The sequence below is a fragment of the Dermacentor silvarum genome, chromosome 11, assembly GCF_013339745.2.
Source record: "Dermacentor silvarum isolate Dsil-2018 chromosome 11, BIME_Dsil_1.4, whole genome shotgun sequence".
Taxonomy (NCBI): domain Eukaryota; kingdom Metazoa; phylum Arthropoda; class Arachnida; order Ixodida; family Ixodidae; genus Dermacentor; species Dermacentor silvarum.
This window is the reverse complement of record NC_051164.1, coordinates 86,278,227-86,295,210: the sequence shown is the minus strand read 5'-3', so window position 1 is coordinate 86,295,210 and position 16,984 is coordinate 86,278,227. Positions and strand designations below refer to the sequence as shown.

The 16,984-nt window shown below is 45.6% G+C and overlaps 2 protein-coding genes across 4 annotated transcripts in view; one reads left to right on the top strand and one right to left on the bottom strand.

Moving 5' to 3' along the window:
• The window catches only part of LOC119433079 (muscle-specific protein 20), a 62,716-nt gene extending 50,766 nt beyond the window's left edge, over positions 1–11,950 (bottom strand). Inside the window, exon 1 of the mRNA XM_049659180.1 lies at positions 11,858–11,950. The gene's annotated coding sequence lies outside the window, so the exon portion shown is untranslated. The remainder of the gene's footprint in view (positions 1–11,857) is intronic.
• Positions 1–16,984, top strand: part of LOC119433400 (probable maltase-glucoamylase 2) — a 128,637-nt gene that overhangs the window by 35,405 nt on the left and 76,248 nt on the right. The gene's annotated exons all lie outside the window — the stretch shown is intronic.

The following is a 16,984-nucleotide window of genomic DNA, read 5'->3' as shown; positions in this document are numbered from 1 at the left end:
GATGGACCATTAGAGTTACAGAATGGATACCAAGAGAAGGGAAGCGCAGTCGAGGATGGCAGAAAACTAGGTGGGGCGATGAAGTTAGGAAATTTGCAGGCGCAAGTTGGAATCAGCTAGCGCAAGACAGGGGTAATTGGAGGTCGCAGGGAGAGGCCCTCGTCCTGCAGTGGACATAAATATAGGCTGTTGTTGTTGATGATGATGATGATGATATTTAAGGGCAAGAAATTTAAGCACAAACGACACGACAGATAGGGTGGTGATGCAGAGAGATTAGTTATATAGAAGAGAGAGAGAGAGCTTTCTCTTTTTTTATTGATAGTACGTCAGCTTATAAAATGGGCCTATGCGACAAGAGTTGCGCACGGTAGACCTGCGCATCATTTTATCAAATGAGCATTGGTGGGATCAGTAAAAGCCAGTTGAAGTTCAGTGAACTTTGTTACTAGGGGGCGAGTTGATTGAAGTCTGATGGATGCATATTGAGGCCACGAGTGAGCAAACAAGAAGAAGGAGAGAGTAGGAAGCGCTCCCGTCCTGTATCCTTCATGCTCCCTTCTTCTGAAGTATTTATTTCCTCGTCGCGATAATGTGCACTCAATTTCTCCCAGTTGAAGTTGGACCTTTTTTTTTTTTTTTCGTCTAGCTGTTTCTTCAATTCCTCCAATATTTTGCACATAGTTGTGTCTCAAACCTACAAGCAGCACCAACTAACCGAGTTACTCTACTTAGCGCTTGAAAAAAGCTCTGACGATGCTTTCTTCCTACTGATGCACTCAGATTTTACGTTAGGCAGCCAGGAGAGTGAGAAATGTGTAGATCAGCCACGTATCTGTAGATTCTAGAAATTCTAACAACGAACTGGTTTTAATTGTAACGGCCGCTGTGGAACTCTGAATACATGGCTTACTGCTGCTGAGCAAGTGGTTGTGGTTTTGATTCCTTGCTGCGGCCATCGCATTGCTATGTAGGCGGAATGCAAGAACGCTCACGTATACATAGTGACACTGCGTGGTAAAGAGCCCCAGGGGGGACAAAGTAAATCCGAACCCCTCCCAAATACGGCGTCTCCCGTAGTCCCATTGTTGCGTTAATCGGTACGTTAAACACTATGATTCCATTTGGCCTGTTTGTAATCAGGTTATATGAGCGGGATAGTAATAAAGCGTGATAGAATGTGTAAGCGCGACAGAACGAGCACGTAGAGAGAAACAGACGCACAGACTTAGTGTCTCCGTTTCTTTATAAGTCCTCGTTAAGTCGCGCTTACACATTCTATCGTGGATTCTGACCAACTAATCTGCCAACGTGTTTTAAGCAAGTAATAAAGCAACTACCTTAAATACAGAGGTACTGACACACGATACCTTCCGACTATTCCTATGTTTGCGGTCAATGAAGGTCCTAGACCTCTAAATACTAGAAAAGAAATTAGTGACGTGCCTCGGATTGCAGTTATTCATGTATTATAATAGCTTTCCCACAGCCAGTTTCGGTTTCGTTTCCCAGGAGGACACTGTGTCGTGACGTCACGGCGCTGTATGTGGTCACGTAGGAGCAGGGCATTGCGGCGTTCAGACCCCCCCCCCCCCCCCCCTCTCTTCCCGACCTCGGAAAATGGAAACTATAGGCCTCTGATGTATATTATGGGCCTTATACAGTCGAACAGAAACAACTTTCCAGCACCCATCGCAACGTTCGGCTCAACTATACATACCAAGCGCATTTAGTATTCGGAGCCCGCGCGGTCCGAAGAATGTCCAAATTTCTTCGCAGTCAATACACCCGTCCTCAAATCGGAAGGTGCAGTTGATACTTTCCCCCACTGCCATTACAGTGTTTGTATACTGTCAACTTGAAAGGAACCAAAGAATAAAGTTAGCTTCTAAATATTTTTTTCGGCTATAGTCATCAACCATCAATGTTGCTCTTACGTTTCCTGTTCCATTAGTTGCAGATGTCTTGCTAAGCTGTAAGATTGGAGGTAGACATGTCTCAGCTGCTCCATTTCATTGCTCTAGATGGTGATGATGATAATGATGATTAATCAATCAATCAATAATTTGTTTAACGTACCCAGGAACAACCCTAAGGTATGAGTGCTGGCGCACGGATACATTTTAAAAATGCAGCCAGTTCCACGAAGTGAAAACATTTTCAAGCGAGGCTTGTTATAACCAAGGAGGTTTAAAAAAAAAAAATCTGGAGTGGCAATGCTGCTTCGCTCTGGGCATGAAGAGACAAGAGACATCAGGGAGTAGTGGAATATATATAGGAAATGCCATCGTTTGGCCTCCTTAACGTTGAAGATGGCTAATTTCTCTGTAAAGATTTTATTGACTATATGCCTTTGTTTCACTGGTTTTAGGAGGAAACCTGAATGCCGTGGCCCATTTTTTGAGTTCATGATATCAACACTCAGCCAAATAAAATATTTTAGCTAGAAACAACGACGTTTTATTTTGCAATTACCCTAGCGTTTAGATTCGCAAAACAAAAGCACTTCTGGTGTGCGCGGACTCCAGCCTGCCCGGCACACTTTCAGAGGTGAAATCGGAGAAAGCGTTGGCTTCTCCCCTGCTGGTAAACAGTAGCGAGCAGTGCCACTCCAGAATTTTATTGCGATAGCAGTTATATGGACACTCAAAGAGGATTTCTACCGTCGCCGTGAGGTTCTGTATGACGTCAACGGCGATGAAATCGTCGCCGCGCTCCGGACGCTGTATGTGCGAGTGAAAGGGCGCGAGGGACGCGCGCTTTCACGGGGAGCGAACGCACGGCGGAGAAAAAACGCGTGTTTTGCGCCGTGCTTCCTGAAGGGCTGCAGAATTAAGCGCCTCTTTCCTCCTTTACAATCAATATATAGAGAGCAAACGCGACTTCTTCCGTCGCGCGAAAGGCCGTGGGGAGACGGGAGGGAGGGAGGGGAGGCGACGTTTAGCTGCGGCACCAAATGCGTATTTACATAAAAACGTTGCGAGGCGAGAAGGTGGTAAAGACTTCCGACGCTGCTCGACGAGTTTCCCGTTCTGATCTCGTCGAAAACCTCCGAGCCGCCCCTAGAGGCCCTGGCAACAGTCACCAACGCCGCGCGCGTTTGGTACGAACGCGGGCAAAACGCCGACGGCGTCGACAACAGTTCTGCGCGTTGCTGGTGCTGCTGCATGTCCAAGTTTATACAGCTGATAAACTACTATCCTTACTCCGTATGTAGCTCTCTACTAAGTTGCTATCGCAATTGATGCTTCGCCTTTCTGGTGAAACTGCGACAATTTGTTTTAAGACCTCCTTTTATTGTAACTCGCAGATTTCGGTGGCGTCCATGTAGGCGCAAAATTACCATCATTAGCATGGGCTCGAGCGTCGTCGTCTTCTTCCGCAGCTGGCTCGTTGGCGCCCCTTGGTTTGCGCTCGTGCCACTGCTCCCGCGTTCGTCGTTGTCGTCTGCTTCCACAGCTGGCTGCGTTGCCGCTAATCATTCCAGCGTAGAATTTCGCTTCTCTTCTGTCGTCGTAATTGGGAGGGCGCGTTTACGGGGGTATGAGCCATTCGTTGTCTTACGCAACGGACAGATTTAATTTGGAAGAAATTTCATGGATATCCATCCAGAATGAATGCGCTGGGGAAAGGGCTCGTCGTCGGCGTGCCTACTCTAGCGTGAGGGCTTCCGAAGCCCAGGTGAAACGTCAGCGAAGAGCCGCGGACTCTGCCCCAGTTGAGGGAGCGCGATGTTGAGGCCAAACGTCAGTGTCGTATTGCCCTCCAGGAACCCGACAACGGTGGTGCACGCCTCAGCAACGCCAGCGCCAACTTCCCCGGTGCGACGGCCAGGGGCGCGATCTTGTACGCGTTCCAAAATGGAACGGAGGCGTTCCGTTCCACCGAGCCGCACACGATTGGTCAATTTCAACCGCGACGTTCAAATTGACCAATAATGTGCGGCTCGATGAAACGGAACGCCTCCGTTCCATTTTGGAACGCGTACAAGATCGCGCTCCAGGTTTCAACGCGATTTTCACAACCGGAACTTCGGAGCCAGCTGCAGTGGGTGTGACCGGTTGTGGTTCGAGCACAACGTGGTACTCGTCAGTGCAATTCGTTCGGAGAAACATTGAAGGAACACACGACAATCTTCGCGTATACCCCCATTTCCTCGACAGGTGAAGGGCTACTCATTTTTTAATTTCATATTTAACCCATACACCGCCCAGACTAGCAAACCGTAATTACCTCTGGTTAACCTTGCGTTTCACCATCTCCTTTTATCTCCCTCTCTAAGCGTCCAATACCGAATATCGCGCAGCAAACTCTTTTCCAATCGAAGTAGCCAAGAGAAAATTTCAATTCCGTCACCAGTGAACGTTTGTGCAGCTGCACAAAAAAAAAGAAAAAAAAAGAAGAAAGAGAAAAAAGTCCGACCATATGGTCGACAGCTGGAACCTCAGCGAATCCCATGGCAAATATCTCACAGCAAATTTGTTTGCAGTCGTATTTTAAGCGAGAATTCTAATGTGTCATGACCGGTCGTTCATGCAGCCGCGAAAAAAAAAATCATCAAAAAACACCTCCGACCGTATGGTCGACAGCTGGACGATCAAGGAAAGGTCAGCTGGGAGTTCGAACTTTAAGCTCGAGAAGACGTGTTCGAAAGAAGCGGACGTCATTGAAGTTCATTACTCTCTCCACATTCCTAGCTGGCCAAGTGTCGAAGAAGTCACAGGACACGGAATTTCAAACCTTCAGGGAAGGGGGAAAAAAGCAAGAAGAAAAAAGTTAAAGCGAAAGGTTTGACAAGTCCAACGAACCTGCTATAAAGAAATGTTGCAGACATTCGGTAATTGTGAAACGCTAGTATGCTCAACATTTTTGCGCACCTTTATGCAACCAGATAAAGAAACTATCGGCATGATTATTGTCCACCTCAAATGGTCACTTACTGGCAGACCTGCAGATACATATCATAAGAAGCCAACAAACAATGACAACAAGGGCAACGGGGCTCGAATCCGGCAACATTGATGCCTTCAGGTTGTCGGGATATGGGGGGATGCCAACGACCCTCTGCCTCGACACACCGAGCCCCGCGGTTGGCGCATGCCTGCGCAGCAACCGCGGTCCGGTACAAGCTCGAGGAAACAATAGACGACAACCACGTGTACACTCGGAAAGCATTTATTACGACTGCAACTAACACTTCGAGCAGGCCAGCTAGCTATAGTTGACATCGCTGAGGGTTCCCTCGAAGAGAATAATACACTAGGTAAAGAAGGGCTTCCGACTTACCAACTGGGGAATACGGGGGGCCGCGGCGTTTGCCGCGGCAAGAACGCGGTTGACTAACCGCGTGCGGGAATACGGGAGCGACGGCGGAGACTTCCGCCGTCGCCGCTTGCTGGAGACCAAAGAGACCCGGGCGATATCAGCGGGATCTCGCGTGACCCACCCGGTGGCGCTGATAGCGCTTGCGATTCCCGCGCGCCACCCGCGGAAGGAAAGTTTCCCCTCTCCCAACTCTCCCTGGCACGCATGCGCTTGACGCGACGTTCGTTGCCCGTGCGCCTGTTATGGGACCCGAGGATTCCCACAAGGTAGCATATGTGGGTATATTGACTAGTTGCCACCACCCAAAAAAGATCACGTGCTCGTGACGCCTGCGGCAGAAAGGATGTGCCACATCCGCCGCCATGGTTTGTGAGTGGTGGCGCTGGCTAACACTCCCAGGGTTAGTTCTAGTAGTTGTAAAACATAAATACCCCAGAAAATGGATGGGAAAACGGCTCCGCGGTAGCTCAATGGTAAGAGCATCGCACGCGTAATGCGAAGACGTGGGATCGTTCCCCACCTGCGGACAGTTGTTTTTTCATCCATCTTCATTTTCCATTAATTTATCATTTCTTTAATTCAATTAGTAAGTACAAGTAATTTCCTCTATGTTGTCCTTGGTGTCATTGTTTGTTGGCTTCTTATGATATGATGAATAATAATCGGGCCCCTCGGTTCCCTTTCTTCTCGTTCTTATAGCGGGTTTTGTGGACCTCGCATTGCCTCCAGGATCGACCCGCGCTGCTAACCACATTAGAACATTTGCGAGGACGTATATTGTCGGCCCAGTTTACTCTCCCAGATAGTTGTTCACGACGGATGGGGAGAGAGCCAAAGAGAAGCTGCGCTTTTAAGTGAATTTCGACATTCTGTACATTGCCTGCGGGCTTCTTACGAACTGCTTCGCCTTCTTAATCTTGCTACTTTGGCTATATAAAAGTGCTTAGCATTTTCTTTAATTCTATTGCGGCCTACATGCTTGCCAACGGGTTGTTCATAGAAATTTTATTCAAGTTGGTCCACAAAAACGCGTATGACAGTAGATCCACAAGATGTTCGTAGAAAATCTGTTCAATTTAATTTAATTTGATTATATTTCTGTACAGAAATAGAAAGTACCGCAAGAACCCACACAAAGCGTGAAGCCTAGTTCAGATCGTCAGCGAAACTTCACAGAAAAACGTCTATAGACTTGATATATTATTTCCATTTGAATTTTTGCGAAGGCAGATAGTGGAACGCAGGATAGATTCAACAACTGCTCGCGTAGACGTTCTGTTTTATTTGGCGCCAATGTGCGTTCCACAGTTTTGAGAACTCGTCGCTAATTTAACTGCGAATAGCTAGCGTTAAAGGGACTGCCGACCGTTTTTCAAGAACCTTCCTTTTGTAGCGCAATGGAAAGCCTACCATTCGAAGTTTCTAAACGTGCAGTGGTTACTCTGGAAAGCGAGTAGAACGTTTTTTTTTTTTTTTTAACAGAATTTATCGATCTCCGTAGTCTCTTCTTAAAACTGTGTACGGAGGCCGAGAACACTGATTGCTGGACGCGATGGCAATCACGGAGACCGTGCATCAGCGCACCACTGCATTCACCGTGACTCCGTTCGCTGGCACAATACGACGCCACTTTTCAACATGCGTTACCTGGAAACGAAAGAAATCACTAACTCACGCAAAGGAAAGTTAGCAGAAGAGCATAAAATACAATTTCAGGCCATATAACTATGTATACGTACAAGCAAAATAACTCTCTCCCAGCGCGTCTTTTTTTTTTTTTTTTTTTGGGCTACGTGAAGGTACACGGTTTGGTTGCACTGTTTCAACGTCGAGCGGCGCCACATGTCATTCTTGCACCGATTTGAGAGCCAAATTAAAAACACATTTCCTCGTTTACGGGATACAAGAACGCTAGTTCCCGTCAATATGACACAGTATATCTTCTCATTCCCATTACAATCCAAAGACATGTTTCCGAGCTGTAGACAGTCCCTTTAATACTGTCAAACCTCGTTACAACGAAACTGGATATAACGAAAACGAAATAATAAATACGACGAAGTAAGTGAAATTCCTCTTGAAATTCTCTTATAAATTCCATATTGCAGTACATGCAATAAGGAATATAACTAAGTAATTTTGAATCCCCTTTAACTTCGTCATAAGGAGTGTTTACTGCATTGAAAACAAACAATAATGTGCTCTCGTGCCTTTGTCCTCCACAGTGAATAAGTAATCATTATTGAGCAAATAGTAGATAACAAGTTGTGCGGTAGAGTTTCTGTTGTCGAACCCGGACAGTACAGAGAAGATTGGGTGGATAACTGACAAAAATTATGGAAATTCATTGATGAATTTCTGCATCACACAGGGTTGCATGCGTTTATTTCATATTTTTATTATTTATTTTTACTCAGTCCGCCCAACAGGATGGAGAGAAATATTGGGCGGGTCGCTGGTGAAAGCGCCCAGTACGTCGTACGTCGTAGTTGTCAAAACAGAAGCCATAGACGAGAGAAAGAAGGAATATATGTACGCGCTACTGTCAACAACACCTGACCACCCGTTGAAAACCAAGGTATCACTGATTATAACTTTGTAATTATTCACATTAGGATATACAAGTCCCAGTTTCAGCAATATTGTCGTCTGCAACATGCCATTTTGAATAATCTCGTTGTCTCTCGAGAAAGAAAAAAGTCGCCTTCTGTATACTGGTGCGAATACACACGTATTTAATGTACCATACGACAGCTGTCGCTGACGTCGATCTCCGCTTAAAGTCCAAACAAATCAAAATTCCGACTGAAAACGAAAGGCATGTCGTTTGTGGAGTGGTTGTTGTTTTCGTTGTTCGATCCGCGTTCTTTCAGTGCACCGCGAAATGCCAGTAGTGTGCTTCGAGTCCCGAGATGATGGTGACAGCTTGAAGGCATATCAGCGTCGACAGCGCATATGCGAGCACGACACTCGCGCTATTGAAACAACCTGCGCCTTGCGAGGCCTATCAAACCTATGCAAGTGTTTGCCCACTAACTTCGCTATAGCATCGATGAGACACGAACGGGTTCAAATAAATTAGAGAGCTAGTACTTCGAGCGTCGCTCCTTGCAGAGCTCTCGTGATGTGTGATCTTCGCGGTGAGCGAAAAACGCTTGCCCGAGTGTGACACCTCGCATGCGATATACGGCGAGCTGTATATATATACACCTGTAAGGGCGCGCGCTATCGAGTGTTTGCAAAAGTGAAAGCACGTTTCCGCGCTAAATCTACGTGTGTTTCTTGCGTTGCGTGTTGCGTCGTAGTACATGTAACACATACGTAGAACGTAATACGTGGCCCATCGGGCCTGTTGGTGGCAGGGATATACACGTGGAATCGACGCAAACGTCAATTCCGAGCGCCTGCGTTTCGTCGCCAGCAACGGCGTCGAGCCGGGAAATAATCAGGTCAGTGCGTTTACCGTTTACTCGGCAACATTGTTTAAACGTCTCCTGCAATCAAGAACCCAAACGCGCTTAGATACGCGTCAAATAGACAGCGTGCGCCCACGGGAGAAAAGAAAGTTCGAATGAGCAGAAAAAGAAGCGTGCTGTTCATCTTGTAGCATGACCTCACGACCACTGCGCTTAGTTATCACCACTGACCTCGTGTAGGAGATCCCGTTATAATGAATATGCATATCGTAAATCCCTCGTTATGTTTAACAACGGTGCTGGTTCCGTTTGAATTATTATGATTGCTGTTAGGGAGGAAAAAAAATCGTGAAACGTGATAATGAACCGCAAAACCAGATAAATGCGAGTGAGACGATGTCGTAGCGATCTTTTTTTTTTTTCTTTTTTTCGTTTTAAGCCACGAAGACTTATCTATGTATAGGAGCGATCAACGGGCTAAATCGTTTAGCCCGGGTTTGAGTGCCGTCATCTTGAGATGTTTGTCTTTTCGTGTAACTACGGCAAAAAGCCTCGCATGAAACTAGAGGGTTACGCGCTTGCTTTGAAGTCGGGGAAACGCAGGCACTGACTGCATGGCAGCTCACGGGCACCTTCGTGCTTGGTGAAGACATCGGCAAACATTGTTCTGCGTGCCGAGCTAGACGTCCATGGAGCCAACTAGCGCTGCAATGCGGACATGTTGGTGTGTCATCTTGGAATACTTGTGTAACGCATACAGACGAGGACAATAAAAGGTATACATGAACACATAGACACGGGGCTTTGTATTGAAGCTATAGGGCCGTACCTTATGTTGTCCTCGTCTGTATACGCTACATTATTGTTCCAAAAACTCACGGAGTGGCTTGGCAGGGAATCTAACGTAGGTATTGACGCCAGATTCTTTGTACAACCGCGGATGAGGTCGGATCCTGTTTTCCGGCACCAGTGACGCACGATGCGATGGCCTCTCTGGTTAGGTTAGGTTATGACGAAAAAAAGAAAGAAACCGTACACAGAGCGTACCGTATGGCATCATAAGCGTTGCGAAATTTGGTGAAACATTGTGTGCCACAAATGTTTTATATCGCAATCACACGGGGTACTTTTGATTTCGATCGAGCCCGATCGGGATCGAATTTCACGATCGCGATCGCCTCCTATGAGCGAGCTGCAGACACCCACGCGCACTTGCTCCCGTTCATAATGACGTCCACCCGCATTCACCGGTATACTTCTCACGTTCATGCGTCTAATCACGCGTCCTTCGTCGCTCACACTCGAGACTGCTAAGTAAGTGCGAGTGATTATATATGAGCGAGTGTAATCATGGGTATTGGCCGACCTGTGGACTTATGCATAATCACGAGGTGAAACCATGCATAGTCAACTTTCACATGATTTCTCTCGCAGCAGAAGTCAACTTTCACTACATTTCCCTTACAGAACAAATTTGGACACGGGTTTTTCGCTTTTCATGTCCAAGGGAAAAGAAAAAAACAACAACTAAAAGTTGTAAGTTCGTCAACACGCTTGCTCTCAGTGGCTGTAAGAATGAATTTGTAATTTAGGACATTGTTTACATTATTTTACATCACTAGATCCTTTGGCAAATAAATATAAAAATAGGAATATTAATAGAACTGCTTATGCGCACTAGGTTCAGAAAACAAGAAACATCAGTTTTCCTTGTTGTTATAACAGTTGTTTTAACAGCCTAAAAGTCAGTTTCCCAGGCTATAGATAAGCTTCCGCTTGCCATGGATCGCACGCGTACGTAAATAAGGAAGAGCAGAAAAAAGTGCATGCCCTTTCAAAGCAAGGTATATAAGCGGAGTAAATACATCCGCAGAGCTCCGTGTATAATAATCGGCACTGATAGCCAATTTCCTGAAATCTCCCGACCCTGGCAGTAAAATAATTTTGCGATAGCAATTATATGGGCACTTCAAAGCGGATTTCTGCCGTCGTCGTCGCCGTCGCCGTGAGGTTTCGTATGACGTCAACGGCGATGAAATCGTCGCCGCGCTCCGGACGCTGTATGTGCGAGTGAAAGGGCGCGAGGGACGCGCGCTTTCACGGGGAGCGAACGCACGTCGGAGAGCAAATGCGCGTTCGGCGCCTTGCTCCCTGAAGGGCTGCAGAATTAAGCGTCTATTTCCTCCTTTCCATATATAGAGAGCAAACGCAACATTTTCCGTCGCGCGAAAGGCTGTGGGGGGACGGGAGGGAGGGAGAAAGGGAGGGGAGGCGACGTTTAGCTGCGGCACCAAATACGTATTTACATAAAAACTCCGCGCGCGTTCGGCGCGAACGTGGCAAAACGCCAACGGCGTCGACAACAGTTCTGCGCGTTGCTGGTGCTGCTGCATGTCCAAGTTTATACAGCTGATAAAACCGCTATCCTTACTCCGTATAGTTCTCTACTAATTTGCTATCGCAATTGATGCTTCGCCTTTCGGTTGAAACTGCGACATTTTTTTGAATTAGTGACCACGATATGTATCCATGCCCATATATGCGACACACAGTAGCATCAAGCTGGGTGTGCAGTGTGTATTATGTTATAGTGTCCAGATATTGTGCAGCGCACGTTGAAGAGATGTGCGTATTTTCAACATGCAAATAAAATCGGATTCTTTTTTGATGTAAAAGAAAACTGTTGTGGAAAGTCAGATATTTGTTTAAGTATCGTCGCTGATTGGCAAAATAGCAAAAGTGTTCTCACCTGAAAACAGTTTAAGCTAACTTCGTCTTAATTAACGCTTTTTTTTTCGATGGACCAAGGAACCAGATATTTCATGGAGCCACGTGTGACAAAGAGCTGGTGGCAGCTCTAGCACTGTAGCAAATGATGCTACACAGAAGATCCAGGCTACGGTTCGTTTCGTACGAAAATAGATGTTTTATTTCAAAGCTAGAAAAACTGATGGCTAAATAAGCTACATGAAAACAAAACAAACAGCGAACTTCTTGCTACAGTACAAGAAAACCAGCTTACTTATCAAACTATAATGGTGCTGAAAAATTACTCAATGTAGCCTCGGCAATACGTTGTTGAAGACTTTAGCTTTAAAACTAAATCGTGAAGGCACCTGGTTATGGAGGCAACTTTTGGTGCAAGGCCGTGCTGCTTGCTTGAGCGCTGCACCTTGGTTCCTCTCTCAGGATGTCGTGCCGCGACTGACCTGAAAAACAACGGTGGTGCTTTAACATGCATATGTCGGGAGCATGATTGTACAGAGCTCAGTGAAGCACTTTAGCAGAATACTTTTTTTGTGAAGAGTAGTCAACAAAACCATGCAGTGTGTGCGCATCTGAGTACCTTGTGTGGGGCCACTTACAAATAATTTTCATTATACCAGCCAGACGACTATTTATTTTCAGGCAACTGCACAATATTAGTACATGGCCAGTCAGTGGCACCCTCTACACTTCGAAACAAATAGCACTCGACATGGGACAAAATGTGCACGCTCCCGCAGCACACGCACACAAAACGTACACAACACATGCATGCACACGCACACACACAACAAACACACAACACTGACACCACTCCAAGTTGGTGGTTTCTGTTTCAGAAATGTGGAAGCCTATACAGAACGTTGCACTGACAAGTTTCATTTTATTGTTGCCAATATGCACTAAGCTAGAGCTTCACACGTCAGGTTAATTGAGGCGCCTGCGTCCGCTTCCTGGAAAATGTTTAATTAAACTACAGTTATAGGTGAGCGTCTGTCCTGTACACTTCGTTTCTTCCCGCCCCTAATCCCGGGATGCTCCACGACACTGCATGATGCACCAACTGGCCGAACAGTCGACGCTTCTATCTTACTATTCACTTTAGGGCACATGTTGAAATTGCGGAATTGAAGCCGATCAGTGGAGAAATTATGCTTGTTTAGCGGAAATCATAAATCCAGCACCACCTTCGAGATGATGATCATCGATAATTAATAGCATCATCATTATCAACCTAATTATATCTACATCAGGACGAAGACCTCTTCCAGCGATATCATTACCGCTATCTTGCGCCAGGTGACTCCATCTTGTGCCTTTCGAGACTTTTGAGATATCCGGCCTTCAAGTCTACAACGAAATTCATGGACGTTCCAGCTTATAGCTTCCAGAATGCGTGCATGAAATGGTTCGGGTGAGTTTAATGCCAATGCATTTGTTAGATGATCTTGGAAACGGTTGTCTCGGAAGCCAGTGTTCGAATTTCTGCTAGGGAGCGATGACTTGATTACTTCTCGGCCTCAATTTCGGAATTGGAACATATGCCCGAAAGAGAATGATTGGGAAGTTGTTCAGTGAATTGTTTTAATTAGCAACTTGGACATTGCGATTTGTCGCTCAAGTAAAGTGCACTTCTTCAGGTAATCCACCACAACGTAGTACGGCGCAAATGGTGAAATGTTCTTGTAGGACATTCTTGTAGGACTGTACGAACTCGCACCATGGGGGCAATCGCTGTGGCCTTTTAACAACCCTCATGAGTAATGTCATAATCACGACAGTACTCCTCATACCGCAGAATAAATGGTCTAATCATGTTCGGTTTATTTGTGTAGTGTAAGCGTGAGTTGCACTGTATGGTGATGTTGTAGCATATGTGTTGTGATGACTGGAATCGGACTATGTAGGAAAAAGTTAGTAGTGCTCTGCGCTGCTGTAAAGCAGGCTCATTACAGTCAGTGTATAAGCTCTGAACAGGTGATGTTCTGTAAGCACCACTTGCCAGTCATTGTCCAAGGTTATGAACTGGATCAAGTCGTCGCATGTAAGACTGTCCGGCTTTAGACGCAAAGGCGACTAAGGTCAGTGCGCCAGCCACAAGACAATATGTTAAGCTAAATCTGAACAACCAGGTGATGTTCTGTAAGCACCACTTGCCAGTCATTGTCATAAGTATGTGCATCACTCTAAGAGGTTATGGCAAAGTTGGCTGGAGAAAATTGTGTGGAAAATGTGTGTGTCAAGGGAGTCGTAAGATCACCTCATAGAGCCGTTGCTTCTGATGCACGACTAACCAATTACGGGTTCAGTAAGATGTAGCTGTTGCTTACATTGGTCACATGTGTTGCCATTTTGACCTCAAGGCCTATAGGATACAATCTTCATGCTACGCTGCCATTGTCGAATACGCTTCACTCGTACCAACATGAGGCGAGCGGTACTTGACCGTGTTTAAAATATCCCCTAACAGTTCAGCACTGCCATATATGATGCTACCATTGCGTCGAATACGCTCGTTTCCCAATTTTTTTTTCACGACCCCCACACCCACGTGTTCGAGGTTGCACTGTATGGTGATGTTGTAGCGTATGTGTGTGATGACTGGAACGGACTATGTAGGAAAAGTTAGTAGTGTCTCTGCGCTGCTGTAAAGCAGGCTCATTACAGTCAGTGTATAAGCTCTGAACAGGTGATGTTCTGTAAGCACCACTTGCCAGTCATTGTCCAAGGTTATGAACTGGATCAAGTCGTCGCATGTAAGACTGTCTTCCTGAACCATATAGGATGCTAGCATTGTCGAATACGCTACGTACCAGAGAGCGGTAGATGTGTAGCACTGAACCATATATGATGCTACCATTGTCGAATACGCTACGTACCAGAGAGCGGTAGATGTGTAGCAGGCATTTACGGTCAGAGCCCCAGCGCTTCCGGGACAGGACATTGAGGATGTTAAGTGCATTGTTCGCTTTAACTTTAAGAATATTTATGTGCGCAAGTTCAACTTTTTATAAGACAGAACACCCAGAAACTTGTGTTCTTGTTTTATCGGTAGTGCGGCTTCCTGTAGATTAAAGGGACGCTAAAGCAAAACAATAAATCAACTTAGACTGATAAAGTATTCTTCGAAAACTCTGCTGTCGTTAATTGCACTACAATAGGTCAATTATTAGAGGAGGAAATGAAGCTCAGTTTATTTTTTTTTGAATTTAGCGCGGAAACCCCAACGTCAGCACTTCAGTGTGACGTCACGACTTCTGAAGTAATTTTTCGTATTTGAGCCGCGTTTTTGGCTCAGTAAAAGTTGGCGAAACTTGCCATATTCAGTCTTGGGCTTCTTTAGAGCACAGTGTAGTCAATCTTTACCGCTAAATAATTAACTGGGACCCAGAAGACGCTGTCAAAATTCATGACGTCACGGTGAGCTGGTGCGGGAACTTCATGGTGGCGTCGCCACTCGCCTCTGTGTTTTTCGTTTCTTTCTGGCTTACCAAGCGGCTTCTCGCGGTAAGAGTGGTGTTTTCGGTATTGTGGAAGGGTAATCTACTGATAGAGAAGAAATCATTTTCCCCTTTAGTGTCCTTTTAAGGGTGGGATCTGGTTGTAGACCTCTTTTTCGTGAAAAGACAACGCTAATAGTTTTTTTTTTTTTTTTTTTCAGTTGAGAAACGAAAACCGTTTTCAGATGCCCACTGCGTGAGTTTGCCGTTCGCAGGTTGCCAAGTTCGATGCACGACACGCAATTTGCAGATCATCCGCATATAACGAGTGCATTACAGAGGGTGGAATTACGTTATTCACGGAGTTCACTTTCACCACAGTGTTGTGCTTAATACACATCCCTGTGGCACACCATTTTCCTGAATGAATACGCGTGGCAGCACCGTTCCTAAACGCACTTGAAATGTTCGGTCGGCTACACATTTGAGCATTCTACCGCGGATCCCTAAATCCGCCAAGTCCCTCAAAATACCAAACCTCCATGTTGTGTCGTACGCCTTTTCTAGATCGAAGAAAACTGTGAGACAGTAGTCTTTGTGTAGAAAGGCAGTACGTATCTCGTTTTCTAGCCGGACTAGGTGACCTGTTGTAGAGTAACCTTTCTTGTACCTACACTGATGGTTGTCCAGCAGGTTCTCGGTTTCAAGGACGTATGTCAATCTTACGTTTATAGTGATTTCATATGTATTTGCAAGACAGCTTTTGTTGTAGGATGCTTTCCAGCTTTCTAGAAAGGGATTATAATGGATTTCTTCCACTCATTCGGCATTTTTGTTTCCGTTTCCCAGATTACATTGAAGAAATGAAGTAAGGTCTCCACTGCTTTAGGGGATAGGTGAGCGAGCATTGTGTAATGTACTCCATCCGGAGCGGGTGCTGTTTTTTTTTTTTTTTTTTGCCAGTAGTGAGTACTCTGTTGATTTCCTTGAGTGTTAAGGGGACATTAAACGATATCTCGGAACTTCCTCTTGTCGGAAGCTTTTGTTTTTCTGCTGATTGCTTATATTTTTGAAATTTATCAGAATAGTTTACTGAGCTTGGGATGTGTCATGGAAATGCGCTGCCCTAATATGTCTGCTTGTTCTTCTAAGTTTGTTTGCGTACCTGGGGGTTCGAGTATGGGGATCGTGTAAGGAGCGTAGTCGCGTCTAAACTTACGAAGCTGATCCCACATTCTTTTCGATGTTATCATCCATACATCAGTATGGATGATGTATGGACGATACATAATTTTTCCAAGACTGTCTTTCGGCTTGCCCGCGTGTGTACCTGGCTTTTCGCTGTTGCTTTTTTGCAAGCGAGGAGGTTATCTTGTGTTGGGTATCGCCGAAAGATACCCCACGCTTTGTTTTGTAGTTTTTTTAGTTCCTGTACATTCATTTGTCCACCAGGGTTTAAATTTTTTTCCTAGGAAGCCAGAGGAGTGTCTGCTCTGCTGCTGCAAGTATACAGGCAGTAATATTTTCATTAATTTCATCTATAGTTAAATCAACTGATATGTCGTCCAGACTGGCCTTTCCGGTGAATAGATGCCAGTCTGCTTGATGGAGTTTCCAACGGGGTGATCTCGATGGTATGGTAGAGAAAGGAGATGTTTTTTAATGATAGCAGGCATATGGTCACTACCACAGAGATTATCGATAACACTACATTGGAAATCGCTAAACGCACGCTAAAGAGGGATGGAGAGCACAGCGCCAGATCTAGACAGCTCGCGGCTCCTGTGCTTGGGGAGCAGTAGGTTGCAGCACCAGTGTTTAAAAGGCATATGTCACTTGTTAGGATAAAATATTCAAGTGTTTGTCCCCTGGTGTCGGTTGTTTTGCTACCCCATAACGTATTATGTGCGTTAAAATCACCAGCTATTTAATAAAATATCTGAGTTTCGCCCTAAGGGCGAAGCAATGAATGCGATAGCAACACAGCAATGTCATACGAAGTAAGGTGAGCGGCTTTGGTAGCAATATGAATTGTAG